Genomic DNA, 16455 nt, shown 5'->3' with positions numbered 1-16455 from the left:
GCAAAAAAAAAAAAAACAAGAGAAAAGTTTAAAAAAGAAAGTAATTTTGGAAAAAAAAAAAACAAAATAAAAAAAGGGAAAGTTGGAAAAACAAATGCAAAAAAACAAAGAAAAAAATGAAAAAAAAAATTTACTGTGAATTACAATTGAATGTGGAAAAACAGTGATTTCTCCTGTCCATTTAGATGCATGTATAATGATAATAATGTATAATAATATAATAGGGAACTCGTAGTTTTGCCCTTTTTACTATTAACTGATTAGAAGACACCATTTTATCAGTACAAGGGAAAAACAAGAGATTATAATAGCTCATCAGGGCCAGGAAGGACTCACAGAAATCCTCTGCAAATCAGATTCCCCTGGTGTGGATTTCGATACCAAGGAATAACGAACGATGAATGCACGAGTGAACCTTCAGAAAACTGCATCAAATTGCCACCAGATCATTAAATGGTACCTGGCCATGCAAGGTCAGATGGCTTATGCCATCTAAGATTACATAATTAGATGAAAAAACCCACTGAATTTGGAGATTGGCAACACGTTTATTAACAGGTAAAAAACCAAGCACCATAAGCAATCGCCAAATTACAATTAGAAAATTAAATTCATGATCATGAAAATACAAGCTATGGAAGACTTGAGTTGTCTTCAAGACTCCATGATAAAGCAGATTGCATTTAGAAACTAGACCACAAGCTATGGTCAGAAGCAGAAAATATACCCTCGGACAAGAAATTTTGTTCAAAAATCAAATGAAAAGAAGACTACGATTCTAGAAAAGATAATCAAGCTGAAAATAAGACATGTAAACATTATACAAAAGAACACAGAACCTCCTTTGAACATGTAAAGTTGAATGACAACTGAACCATAGATTGCAAATCAGCCTAAGGACAGCTATTGGATTAACTAATGTAATGCATCAAAGCAATTAAATAAGTCGATCCACTGGACCTAGCTTGGGCAATAGTTGGTATTTAGAAGAAAACTAGAGACACTTAACTTCCATTACGTAAGCTAATAAATCTGAGAAACGGGCAAGGATATTCCACCCTAATAACACCTGAAACCTAATAAAACAGTAAGAGACACACATTCAAAATGCATACCAACGAACAAAATCAATTCAGCATTCCCAGCCGATAAAAGAACACTAACATTCGAAAACTTGCAAGTTTCATCAAAATTGAAAATTACTTCAGCAAAATCAATACTTCAAACATAGCAAGATTTATCAAGTGGGACTCCCATGAGTTCCGTAGAAAACAACATCAAATCCTATTCTCTTCTTAATCAAATCTCCAACGAATTAAAACCCAATTAAATTAACAAATCTCAATATGCCAAACACCCAAAACACCGGATTCGGCTGATGGAGGAAGAAGAAAAAGGTTTGCAGAGGAGAGAGAAAGGTTGGAAGGAAAAAAGAGAGAGAGCCGCGAAGGCTGCTTGGTGCCCGATTGGTGAGGAGTTCAGGTGACCGCTGGTAGTGGAGACGGTGATGAAACGACGGTGGTAGAAATAATGGTGGCCGAAGGCACAGTGGAGAGAAAGGGGAAGGAAAGAGAGAAAAATTACAAAGTGAATTTCTATACTTTCAAAATTAGAAGTATAGGAAGGATGTTTTTAGAAATAATATTTATTATTTTTTATTTTTAAAAGATTATTGTAAAAAATTCTCAATTCCAAAATTATTCAACAATGACATGTAAGAATAAAAATAATTATTATTATAATTTTAAAACTCAACTTAGGGGTTAATCTAGGGCAAAACTCGAATCTCAAAGACAAATTTATTTTTATATTTTTGTATTTGTTTGTTCAACCAAACACATTTTTTTTTATTGTCTTTATTTCTTCTGTTCTAGGACAATATTCAACGTTATCTTAAGGTTATATAATAAACCATAAATTGTGCTTATTTTCTTAAAAAAAACATTGTGAAAAACCTGCAACAATTATTGATGAATATTGCAATTAAAGAAAAACTAGAAAGAACACAAGATTTAATGTGGTTCGACAATATATCTACATCCAAAGGAGATAAGAGCTTTTATTTTTCATTATATCAAAAAAAAAAAATTGCATAGCATGTATTTATAAAATACCTTAAATCGTCCAAGAAAATCTAGCAGCCTGAAAAATCATAATCATCCAAAGAGTCAGATGACCCGTTTAACAAAAAAGTTTAAATTTCTTTGGATTTTTTTATATTTGGGATGCAAGTGTTTACTAAATGAAAAACACCAACTAAGCAGATTCTCATCAAGCCCTACAAAGATATCTAGTAAATAGAGATGGAAAGAATTAAGCAATAAAACCATTCTTGATTGAATTATAACTAAAAAAAAATGAATTTAATAGTCCAGTTTAGTTTCATTCAAAAAATAATAATTAAAGTTTCACTAGATGGCTATCTAGGTAATAGAGAATTGGATAGAATTAAACCATACGACCATATTTGATTTAACTATAACTAATTGGGTTTGAGTTCTATTTAAAAGGCTTTAAAGCTCGTGATGAATGGTCCATTCTGAATTTTTTATACTGCTAATTTAGTGTTGTATAAGTCTTTACCAATGTAAGATTGTTATGAAATTTATACCCTATGTGAAAAATATTATTGAAATATTCTAAAAAAAAAAATTAGTTTGATCCAATAGTAGAGTTGAAAGTTATAAATATTAATATAAGGGTGGTTGCATATTTGAGAAAAATTATCATGCATCAATATAACAAAAGGATACCTTCATAAGTCACTACATGCAACCATGGAAGTTATTGTTGAAAGTGATGAAGATATGATTTGATTTTACTTATGGTATATGCAATATTGGTAGCTGATTGAATAAGGTTTAATATTTATGAGATTTTGATGCTCTTATATTATCAGGAAATATGCTTAAGTTGAAATGAACATCTTTTATATTCATCATAACACAGACATCCATTACTTCCTCAATTAAATTTAGGTGTGTTTCTTATTCATTTTACCTAAGTCTCTTTTTCAGTTATTTAATTTGAAATTCTGAAGAAATAATCTTCTCTTTTAGCATTTATATACATGTATCTCTTCTTCTTCCTTTTCTTTTGTATATATGAAAGACGAGATTTTTTATTAAGCAATTGATTTAGAGCCATTAAGACAATGGCTAAGGGGGTGTTTGAAAGTGAGTTTCAACTCTTTTTTTTTATCAAAATTTAAATTTTTTTTGCTTCAAATTAACTTTTCTAGTGTTTTTAAATCTTTTTGATGTACTCATGTTAAAAATAAATTTTAAACAATAGAAAAATAAATTTTGATGATTTTCCAAGCAAAAAACATTCTAAAAAACAACCGCTGCCACATTCCTAAACACCCTCTAAATGTGAGAAGAAAAGTAACAAAGATAAAGCCAGAAAACTTACTATCTAAACATGAACCTTGCAAATTTAACTAATCTTTTTATTAACTTTCTAAAATCACACAAATCAAGCAAAATATAATTATATGAAGGATGAATAATTAGCTTCTCTATGAACTATATGCTTGGCCAAATAGTATGTTGCATAGTTATTTTCTCTATGAATATATGTAAAATTCAATGGAGAAATGGAAAGAATTACGCCATACGACCTTATTTGACTGAACTACAACTAAATTCAACTAAATTGGGTTTCAGTTCTGTTCAAAAGGCTTAAAGCTTGTGATGGATGGTTCATTTTGAATCATTTATATTACTTTTATCTATTAAAAGAGAGATATGCTTACCAATAACAAAAGCTTCATATTTTTTTTTATTGGAAAGAGATTATTTTCTACATAGATTGAGGTTGTATATGCGCAGGGTGTGCGAGAGCAAATGCGACATCGTCTGGTGACGACGGAGGCTCATTGTCGTGCCTCTTGTGCGAGGTGTTGTGTGTTGGAAAGGGTTTTGGATCTAATTATAAAATTATGATTAATGTTTAGGAGTCGCCACCTTGTATTATGGTCACTAAGAACCTATGGTCTGCAAGAGTTTGAGTAAGGGACTGGTTGTCCAGAGAGAAGACGCATTACCCCTAGTGTACCCTACCTCAGGTAAGTTACATTGTTATTTGATTGTTTTTTTTTTTAAGTCAGGTTTCTATTTATTGGTCTTTTCTAAGGTTCAAGGCAGATTTCTCTTCATGAGAGAGTCTATACCTTATCGGGTTAAATCCTAACTGTTCTAAAGTGTATTTTTACACCTTACATCTTTAATACCTAAAGGTGTACTTTATCGTGTAATTTTATACCCCACAGATATTAAAGTTTATATTTGGACTCTAGAAAAAAAATTTGGAAAAAGGTTTTTGATATTTTGGCCAAACTCTAATGGATGATTATAAACTAGTTATGATATCCTTTTTTTTTTTTTAGATTTTCAAAACATGAGAAAGATGCAATCTTTTAATGAAAATATGCTTGGAAATTTTTTTGGATTTGGTCGTATGCATAAAAATAAAAATATTTTTTTTTTTGAAAAGGGAAATAACTAATAAAAAAATTCACATGACACAATCTTGTAGGATCGACATTAATTTTGTATATATTGAACAATGAAAAAGAAAATTTCTTTGTTTTGAAGTCCTAATTATGAGATTGTGATTATTATCTTTGTTTCTTCATTAATTTTGGGTGCTAGTTAGGTTTCTTTGTCGATAGAGGTGTTATAAGGTTTATGTATATATATACATATAAAACCTTCTATAACCATAATGAAACTAGACTTTTATCCTTAAAGAATTGAAGAATAAAAATACTAGGATTTTTTATTCATAACCAAAACTTGGGAAACTATTCCATACTTATATGAATAAAAAAAAAGTAATTAAAATAAATTATTTCACAAAAAAATATGAAAGTAAACTAAATTCAAATGAAACAACCACCTATCTGTCATATAATAATTATTATGATTCCACATTGATATGCCAGATTTTCCTACAACACAACATTAAAATCAAAATCAAAAGATATATTAGTACATTTAAATAATAATGAAGCTATATATTTATATATAAAAATAAACAAAGAAATGTTTTTCTCTCCTTAATTACCTTACTAATCACAAAGTATTTTGAAGTACAACATTCCATTCACCTAAGATATTATGATCCCCTTGCCCGCTTAAATATTTCTAGGCAAAGTAATTTGATCCCAATCCTCCAGTTTGTATCTTTTGTTTTTCTTTCTTACAAGCTATATATTATACATGATAATGTTTTAAAAAATCTAAGTAGCTTGAGAGAAAGGCTTTTGTCTTGGATAATTGGTTAATTTTTTTTATTCTAAAAATCTATTACATTCTCCATAACCAAGGTGATTGGCTGATACCTTATACCTACAAAAACATTCTTTATGATGATTTTGGAGACATTTTTTATGGTTAAGTCAATTAAGGGAAAATATAATAATATTACATAGAGATACTCTGAAAATAAATTTGCAATAGATAAAAGAAATTCCAAACCTTTATTTAAGGATTTATGGTCTATTTATACCTCATGAGTTTTTTTATGGAAAGAAGAGATTAAAATGTAATATCATCATGATAGTATTAAAGAGGAAAAATATCTCTAACATATATATTAATATTGATAGAAATATCTCTAAAATGAGTATTAATGAGGAAAAATATCGTTGATACATGTATTAATATTGATGAAAATATGCTAGGCCCTTAAAAAAACTTTTATACATTATCTCTTACAAAACATTAATATTGATGGAAATATAACGAGTCCTTGAAGAACTTTTATACATAATAGATGTAGGGAGAGTAGAATTCAAAATGTAGCTGAGCCAAATGGAGGTTAAATCTTTCCCTTAACTAAGCCCAATACAGGTTTTTTTAGGGGGGTTTTGGTCTTTGAATTTGGGTTCATCAGGAGCCTTCTAAGTCTTTGTTATATTTATACACAAAAACTTATAAAAATACCCGATACGATGAGGTTGTCAATATTTTTTTTTTATAAGAAGTGAGGTGAAAACCTTGGATAAATATTAGGGTGCAGGGGTATGCACCATACTTGAAAAGGGCACCTCTAAGTATATAGAGGTAAACCATGAGAAAACCCATTCTTAGAAACTTTTTCTAATAGGTGAAGAAATCCATAGAAGAGAAGCATATACTTAGATAATTTCTAAGTGCATATATGAACCACTGAGATAGGTCTAAATCCAAGAAGAAGTCTAGTCGCACCAGACTAGAAAATAGTTTAAAATGGTCATAACTTTGATTTGATCATTAGATTGCACTTATATTTTATAGGAGATTATAGAGGTTATATTTTTTATAGTAGCCACTGCATCGCTATGTAAACCGTCAGATCTTTGATATTCAAAATCTTGCAATATGGCCCTAATTTTGGCAATTTTTTATGATTTTTTGAATCATTTTTTGATTTCTTACTATTTTCATAAACTTGCAAATTTAAAGCTCATATTTACAACCCTTTTCACCTATAAAATAATTCTATTTTCTTTGTTGAAGTGTTATCTTTAGCTTTCGCATGCATTAGGAACCCAATAAGGATGATGTTATTGCACTAAATAGACCAAGTCAGTTCCTTTCTTAGAGAGTTATTGTATTTTTTTTAAGAGTGTGGCCTTCTTAGTGATGACATGGGATGTAATAGCCCCCTACTAGAAATAAATTAAACCTGAGAATGAGAGATTTTAGATTATCCCTGGAGATAGCATAAGGTCTATGAGTCTATATCTGCAAAAAGATCTCTTTTGATGAATTTTGGGACTCTCTAATAGTTAAGTCAGTGACTTTTTGAGAGAAAATATAATAATATTACAAAGAAATACTCTGAAAATAAACATGCAATAGAGAATAGAGATTTTAAACCCTTTGTTTAAGTATTTATAGTCTATTTATAATCTATGAGTCTTTTTATGGAGATGAAGGGCTAAAGTGTAATATTGTCCTGATAGTATTAAAGAGGAAAAATATTTATGATATATGTATTAATGTTGATAGAAATATCTCTAACATGTATTAATGAGAAGAAATATTCATGACATTTATATTAATGTGGATGGAAATATAGTGGGCTCTCAAAAAGAATTTTGCATGTTATCTATTGCATAGCATTAATATCGTTAGAAATATAGTCGGTCCTTGGAGGTATTTTATATACCTAATAGGTGTAGGGAGAATAGAATATAAAATATAGATGTGTCCAAGGAAGGCTCAATCCTTCCCTTAGCTGAGCCCAAAAGAGATTCTTTTATGGGGGGGGGGGGTTTAGGACCTTAAATTTGGGTTCATCAATACCTATTTTTTTCTCGACAACATACACATCAATGATAATCCTTCCACAGTATTTGCTTAGTTTTTTCACTTTTATCAACCAGGCATCTTAGTATGATGTAGTTCTCAACATTATGAACAGACAAAATGAGTCATCAGTTGTTGACATCCTCAATTGTTAGTTGTTGTTTTTTATAGGCCAATTTTATTATGATTGTTGTTATTTCTAGCATAGGAATAAAATTGATGTATTGGATAATTGGTTGATCTCTTAGTTCAAGCAATTTGATTCATTCTCCATAGTCAATGTATATCGTGACTTGATATGGAAAGTCTTTGCATTTGATGTCTCGTAAGATAGATGACCAATAACTGTGGTAGTAGTAAGTGGTGCCTAGTCAGCCACGTGACTGATAGCTAGTACTTATAAAATATTTCTTTTGATGTACATAGAAACTCTCCGATAATAAAATCAGTAACTTTGTAAAGAGAAAAATTGCAATGGTAATTTCGAGAGATATACTCTAAAATATGCATGCTGAAAATGTTAAGAATGAAGAAATTACGAACCTTTGACTTAACGAATTCATGGTGTATTTATTGCCCATAAATCTTATTCTTCTATGGAAATGAGGAGCTAAAATGTAATTTTATTTTTATGATATTTTGGGTTATATTCTACTTAAAATAATACATATTAGATCAATATAAAATACCGAGGAACTCATATAGAATCTGAAATCACAAATTTTGGTGAGTGTTGGGTTTAGGGAGTGTGCCCAAGCTCGTGGGGTTTTTTGGGCTTCTTTTAAAGGGGGTTGTCTATTTTATTTGGATCCATGGGAAAGGATTCGATCATTGAATTGGTTGCCAACCCTCCTTTCTCACTTCAAAAAGGTGAAAAATGCAAAGTTTATGAAGAGAAGAATTTGTTGTTTTTCTCTGTTACTAGCACGACATAATTAGCCATTTTACAAAGCCCTTTTTAGATCCTATAGTTTAGGACTGATTGACTAACTATATGAAAACCTATAGCTATTAAGATACAATCACATGTTTACAGGAATTCTAGTAATTCTAGTATATCTCTACAGCTAGTGGTAGAGATTAAATAAGAGCTTGAATATTAGAGAACCAACTTGGAGATAATTACTCATACTTATCAACAAAAAATAGGAATGAATTCGAATCTGCATAACATTTTTGCATGGTGTTCTTACATAGTTCTTTTGTATACTTTGCAACTACCCTAACTTCTCAAAATTTTCAACATTTCTTCTTAAGACCTTTTTACATTCCAAGAAAAAGGAAGCAAATTGTTAGATAAGAAAAATCTCGTAATTAGCATATAAACATATCTACAACCATCAATTTTGAACAAAATAGTTAGAAATTTGTGCAAAAGATTACATGAAATATTCAGAGTTGTTAAAGTTTTTTATTGCTTTTGTGAAACAGAAGTTTTCTTTAGAATATGTTTAGGAGTGTGATTGTAGTTGTTTTTCAAAATGTTTTTTTACTCGAAAATATATTAAAATAATATTTTTTTATTTTTTTAAAAAATTATTTTTGACATCAAAATGATCTAAAAACATTAAAAAAATTATTAATTTGAAGCAAAGAAAAAAATAAAATAAAAATTAAATTTTTTAAAAAATTATTTTTGAAACAAAAAAACAAAAGGAACTAATTAAACATAATAGTATTGTTGTCGAAGGTTAATGGTCCTGAAATAGAAGAATAAGAAACTTTGTTATTGGTAAACGAAGCTGTATTAATGCAAATATTAATGAAGACTAAGTAGTGGTTGTTTTTTTTTGTAATTGATGACCAGGATTTATTAGGAATTATCACATTGGGCCTGCAATGATCCTATTAAATTATTAATATAAATCAATTAATGAGTAGAATTCATTGTTTCTCTCCTCACAAATTATATATAAAAAAATCATTTTAAATTTATTTTAATTAAATTATATTTTTAATAATCATCTAGATTATTTTTAAACTTATATCACACAAAGTTAACTATGATATTTTCTATTAAAAAATATATTATGAACACTTAAATATATTTTTTTGTTTCAAAGAAAGTTAATCTGATCACCACATTGGATAATCCAATGACATAGTTTGGAGCTAAAGAAAACATAGTTAGAAGAGGAAGCCCGACAATCTTTTCGGTTATAACACCACCAATGTGATTATTTGAAAGCTTCAATACTTCTAGCTTAGTGCAATTAGCCAATGAAATAGGAATGGTTCCCCCAAGAAAATCTGCAGCAAAGGTGAGATCTTGTAACTGACTCGTGCTTCCAAAATTTTCTGTGCGAAAACCTCCTACAGACTTTCTTCATTTCCGTATAGAAGAACTCTTAAATTGGAAATTTCTCAAATAGAATCACGTATACTCCCTGTGCGAAAGTTTCTGTGGTAAGCAAGACTTTCAAGCTTCTTGAATTTCCAATATCTTGAAGATTTTGTAGTTCTCTTAGAATTCTTTTGCACAGGTCCTTTCAAAACATGGGCTCCTATATCAAGTTGAACAAGTCCGAAGGCATTTGCTGAGGATATAGTATTGCTTTCTGGGAAGGGTGAAGCCCAAATCAAGTGAGAGGATACCAATCAATTCACTGAGTACAAAAAAATATATTCGATGAGATTTTATAGTGTTGTCGAGGAACCATACCGGACAGATTGTTGACAGACAACTGTAGAATCATTTGTTTGGAGAGATGTCGAAGTTGTAGTTCATTATATAATGATTTTTTCGAAGTTGTTTCTATATAGACTTAGAAGTCTAAGACAGTAGAGGTTCCGGAATAAAGGCGGAATTGAACCTATCAAATAGCTTTTGGCAAGAACAGGTTCACAGACCTGACGCAGTGAGCCAAGCTCGCTCGGGATTTTCCCTGTAAAACTATTTTCCCGTTGATGAGGCCAAAATAAAAGGCCTGTGCGCAAGTGCTATTGATGATTGATAGGCCTGTTTAAAAAATAAATGAAGACTTGAATCTCATCATTTTATTATCTGGGGTGATATATTAGATGGGAAAAACACCAGGTTTCACACTCGTTTGTAGTCTGTAAAACGTAATTAATTACTTATTCTGACTTCTACCGTTCAACGGGCTATTGTTTCTCACTCGATTGAAAACTCGAACAACATGGTGTGCTCATACTTCTCGCCGGGTTGAATCACCACCGACGGGAAGTTTGGTTGGTTGACGGCGTTAGGAAATCCCTGTGTCTCCAAGCATAGTCCTGAGTGCTTTCCATAAACAGCACCTCCTTTGCCAACAATTCCATTCACATAGTTTGCTGTGTAAAACTGCATCCCGGAGTGTTAGTCCACAAATCAAGGACCCTTGAACTAGATGGATCCTTGACTTTTGCAGCATGCTTCAAACCTTCCTTTTCTTCCCGCAGTCGAGCACATAGTTATGATCATACCCTAAACCAACCTCGTGAATTGAAGCACCAACCTTCTTTTCGGTGGTGAAGTCAAAAGGAGTGCCCTTAACTGGCATGATTTCACCTGTTGGGACTATGTTCTGGTCTACAGGAGTAACATGAGATCCCCATATCTGAACTGATTGGTCAAGAATGTTCCCCGAGTTGTGGCCACCTAGGTTCCAGTAAGTATGCTGAGCTAAGCTCACTGGAGTGGCCTTATTCTCAGCCACTGCTTCCATGTCAAGTCTCATTGTCATGCTTGAAGTTAGTGTGTAAGTTGCAGTTACAGAAAGATCCCCAGGGTAACCTGTTACAGGAGAAAAAGAAAATATCAATATCACACACACAACAAACAAAAATATATTACCAGAGAGAGAGAGAGAGAGGGGATACCTTCCTCTCCATCACGGCTGTGGTATTTAAAAGTAATGGATGGTTTTTCGCCTTTCTTATACCCTGCTACCTCCCATACAACTATATCAAAACCTTTATTCCCACCTAAAGCAGAGAAAGTAGGAGAAATGTTTTACGCAAGACGACAATTTAAATAGGCATTTTATAGATACCAGACAATCAAACAGTAATTAACACAAAGCTTAAGAAACGATCCCACCATAGCTATTAGACATTAAAATCTATATGAAGAGGAAGTTGTATTGCTGATGTAATTTTTTCTATATGCAGATTTCCTGACTCTTAAGAAAAGCAATGCAGTCAGAAGGAGACATAGAGAACAAACTTAAAATCAAATGTTCCATCCAGAAAGAAAGAGAGAGAAATGCTGAGACCACTTAGTTGATGAAACAAAGAAAACACGGAATTCTTTTCTACACTTAATGTTAGAAGTATTCATTTATGTCATTGGTTGTAGCGACTAGAAAACATCAACTAGTGCAATTGACCTAGAACGGTTTCATCTGTAGATTAGAGAGAGAAGAAAAACAAGGGGAAGACTAGCCACTGAGACAACCATGACGAAAATCCGAACTCACAAATCTTATGCATCGTGTCTAACAGTGGTTATTAGTTATCCCATTGCACCATTCGTCTCATACAGCCAAATATGTTTTCTTTCCACCAAATACTGTACAGATATAAGAACTGTGGTGCCGATATCATATTTTTCCATAAAAACTTATGTCTACTAAAATTCCATTCACATACAGATCCAGTCAGTGTTTCTAGTGTAACATTTACTGATGGATGTTACAAATAAAACTTCCATGAACAAAAATGATTTTGTCATGTTAATAAAATTTTCCAAATCAAATAAGAAAATGGTATAGAGGACTACATAATCTAATCTAATAAAATTACAAATCAAATGACTGATTGGCAGACATGGCTGATCAGAATAGCATCAAAGTTCACAATAATTTGGAATTACAAGCATACCATGAAGACTGTTTGGAGGCCTGTTGACGGGTAAGGTGTAATCTACCCCATTAAGAGTGAACTTCCCATCTTTGATCCTGTTCGCCACTCGACCCACAATGGCACCAAAATAAGGTGCAACACGATTCTGATCAAGCATAAATTTACCCAGAAAAGGATTCAGGCACCAAATATAAACACAGGAAAAGAAGAAAACTAATCCGAAAATTAGTAAAGGTTATTAATACTATCATTCCCCCAAAATGACAACACGAGCAACAAACTGACGCACCAATGACATAAATGGCGGAAAAAAAAACAGATAAGTTTGCAAACAAAAAATGTTTTTTGGTGATGAATTGCAAGCAAAGTTGACAGGATCAATAATAATTCCAGAATACAAGATTTAGATGATGAACTATCAAAAAAACATACATGGAATGCAGAAATCATCCAGTCAAATCATAAATGAATACAAGAAAGAACCAAACTTTGCATTAGATCACAACAGATGACAGAAAATCAAGGGACTAGAATTACCAAATATGGCTCCACAGAGTCAAATCCAAGAACCACATCAGCCAAATTTCCTACAAAATTCAAGAGCACCCAACAATCAACAACACTTTAAGAAACAACAAAAAGCAAAACAGATTGATCGATCAATCATTCACAAGAATTGGTTACCATTTTTGTCAGGTAAAGACAAGGAGGTAATGGTGCAACCCAGATTGGTGATTTTGACCTGCATGGTCCCATTGTTGAGTTCAAAGATTTGTGGTTTCTGATCTGCCATCACTCACTCACTTGACACGAAACTGAGACTTTGAGAAACAGTTTTTCTTTCGCTTCTTTTGCTGTGGTTGGCTTTGCTTTGTTTTTGCCTGTTTGTCCTTTTATTGTAGTGCACAACTACAGCTGGTGTGCATAAGGTTAAACTTTCTATAAAATAAATAAAAATATCTAAACAATAATAAAATCAATTTAGATTAATTTGATTGACACATGAATTAAAATATAAGATCAGAATAATTTTATAAAAAAAATAAAAAAAAAATTATTAAATTTAAAATTTAATAATTAAATATCAAATGATAAAATAAAAAAATTAATTTAAAAAAATACGTTAAATAAAAAAAATCAAGTCAAGTTTAATTAACTTTACAAACTCATCAAATATAAAATGATATCAGGATTTAAAAGTTAAATTTGTTGAAAAAGGATCTAGAAAAAAAACTGAAATTAAATAAAAAATGAAAAAAAAAAAAAAACCAAGCCAACACTAGAAAATGAGCAATAAAAAAAGGATCAAAATTAAAAATAAAAAAAAATGAAAATCTAAAAAAACAAAATAAAGAAATGCTAAGGATAAAAAAAATATCAATCAAAAGAATGAATACTAGATTGGATACAAAGATTAAATAAAATTAAATGTTGAGTGATAAAATTAAAAAAAAAAAAAACATTAAAATCAAAAGAAATAAAAATCAAAAGAAAATGAACCAAATACAAAATAATTACAAAATGAAAGACACAACTGAATTTTTAAAGGTTTGGCATGAATACCAAGGCCAAGGAGAGAGACAAGAAAGGGAGGAAAAAAAAATTCATCATTGCTAAATCATTGCCAAACCTGATCAAATGCGTAACTCCAGCAGCTATTACTGCCACCTTACGTGTCAGATGAGATGGCAGTTGGTAGTTTCTAGACACTAGAATACTCCTCATGTGCTTCTAGAATGACACGGCACAATGACATGTGCATGTATCAAACTTTTTTAATTGATTTATTAATATTTTAATAATACAAATTATTAAACCGGCCCTAAGGGCATATGAATATTACAAAAAAAAACATGTTACAAAGAAGAAAAATGCCCTCCTAAGCCACTCTTAGATTTTTTTAAGTCAAATATTAAATATATCATTTTAATATACAAAAAATATGTAAACACAACAAAACCTTTCTTTGCAAGGTCAATATTTTTGAGCTTTTAAGGGTACCAATATTATTTTACTATGCAAACAAATGAAAAAAAGACACAAAAACGCCTAGAAGAAAGGCTAATTTTTTTAGCTTTTAAGGGCAACAAAGTATTTTTATTGCACATATAAAAAACAGTGAACGACTAAATTGTCCCCGATCATTTAACAAATGGCATTTGGATCCCTTGAAAAAGATGATTTTACCCTTGTTGCCAAAGCAATTATTAAGCGTAGTGAAGGATAAAATGGTCCATACATTGTCTAGATCCACAATGTTTATCCTCACATGCGACATGAAAACACTAAGGCCTTTTAGTGTTTTTTTGTAATAAAGGGGTGGCTCATGAAGGTTTTTTGCAAAATAAAAAAAGGTTAGAAAAATAATATAAATGTTTTTAAAAAAAAAAATTAAATGAGAATAGGATAATTGTATAAAAGAAAAAGAAAAAGAAAAATATGAATCTTAATTGCCAACAAATAAAACATCAAATGAAGAAATTAAAAAAAAACAAAAAAGAAATTGATATGAGTCTATCCAAACCAGTACACCAAATTTATAACATAGTCGTGAGATCAGAATAACCTCGTGGAAAGCAAATTGAATAAAATTATAAAACTCAATTCTCAACCAACCTAATATTAAAGGGAGAAATTAAAAATAACAAAAAAATGGTTTAAATCAACCTTGGTGAACCCATCAAGTCCATGATGACATGTGATTGGAATAAACTCATAAAAATAAAAGTTACAAAAATAATGAATGACAATCTCTAATTGTCATAATCATATTATGTTTCATTTTTATTAGTGGGATTAGAGATGACATCAAGCCAACATTGAAAATATTAAAACCTATAACATTTATAAAAGTGTTTGATCAAGCAATGTGGTAAGAAAAGTCGAATTTGGCAATGGCAAGGATGAATAAAGTTATTTCCAAGGGCATTTCTTTTTTTTTTTTTAGTAGTTGTAAACCACTAGGTAACCCTTCTTTTAAAACTTTACATATGAAAAACGGTTTATTACTTAGGAAAAAAATGTATTCCTAAGATATTATACGAATAAAGAAGAAGGTTAGGTTAATGTCTCAAGTGTGGAGAGAAATTTACACTAGGTCATCAAAATAATAAAAAGAACTTAAACATGATAAATAGGGAGAAAGAAGAAGGAGAAGAGTTTTTAGAAATAAAAGAAGGAGATAATAATGTGATAATGATAGAAAAGGAGCAGGTAGAAGAGTATAGGTTGTCTCTTAATGTATTGGCTGATAGTTAGGCACATCATGTGGCATGTGAGGAGAAACATTGTGGAATCAGACAATGTATAGACCATTTTGTCCTTCACTACACTTATTAACAATTGCTTTTGGCAACAAGGGTAAAATCATCTTTTTCAAAGGGATTCAAATGTTATTTGTTAATTGATCGGGGACAATTTAGTCGTTCATTATTTTTTATGTGCAATAAAAAATACTATGTTGCCCTTAAAAGCTAAAAAATTAGCCTTTCTTCTAGGCGTTTTTTGTGTTTTTTTTTTTCATTTATTTTGCCACAATAAAATAATATTGGTACCCTTAAAAGCTCAAAAATATTGACCTTGCAAAGAAAGGTTTTGTTATGTTTACATATTTTTTGTATAGTAAAATGATATATTTAAATATTTTTACTTAAAAAAATCTAAAAGTGGCCTTAGGAGGGCATTTTCCTCTTTGTAACATGTTTTTTTTTTTTTTTGTAATATTCATATGCCCTTAAGGCCGGTTCAATAATTTGTATTATTAGAATATTTAATAAATCAATCAAAAAGTTTGATTGGATCATAGATTTATAGAGGCAACTAGATATGGCTAGAAACAGGAAGAAATAAGGAAAATAGCATATAAGTTGTTGCCAGAATGAGTCCAATTTCACTTCGTGTTTCATGTCTCTTCACTGAAGAGAAAGATTGGTGACCATTTAAGGTATATCCTATAGCAATTGTGGATTGAAAAATCATGAAGAAAGGGGACATAGGTAATACAGTAGGGCTAATTCCATGGTCAAACTTGGTTGATGAAGATTCTACCGGGAACTTTAGTTGAAATTTCCACTTTGAAATTAGCTCTTGAGGTCAAGAATTTGTGAAGCAGAGAGGAATTGTTATGAATAGTTGGTTAACGTGAGAAGAAAGGAAGCTTCAGCAGGGATGAAAAGGAGAAATAATTGTACACATTTCTGTATTTTACAATCAAAATCTTCTCTCTCTTGTTTTCTTCTATTTCTCAGCTTATTTCTTGCATTGTCAAGAGAGATTTTAATAGTGTGTGTATATTCAAAAAAAAAAATTAACTCTTTATATTTTAATTGAGAAATGTAACCCTAATTGT

At 30.7% G+C, this 16455-nt stretch overlaps 1 pseudogene; it reads right to left on the bottom strand.

Annotated features, from left to right (window-relative positions):
• Positions 1–10263: 10263 nt before the first annotated feature.
• LOC118046305 (uncharacterized) lies at positions 10264–13002 on the bottom strand (annotated as a pseudogene).
• Between the last annotated feature and the right edge of the window lie 3453 nt (positions 13003–16455).

Source organism: Populus alba, chromosome 12 (genome assembly GCF_005239225.2).
Source record: "Populus alba chromosome 12, ASM523922v2, whole genome shotgun sequence".
NCBI lineage: Eukaryota > Viridiplantae > Streptophyta > Magnoliopsida > Malpighiales > Salicaceae > Populus > Populus alba.
Note: the sequence above shows the minus strand (reverse complement) of the source record. Positions and strands in the feature narration are given on the sequence as shown.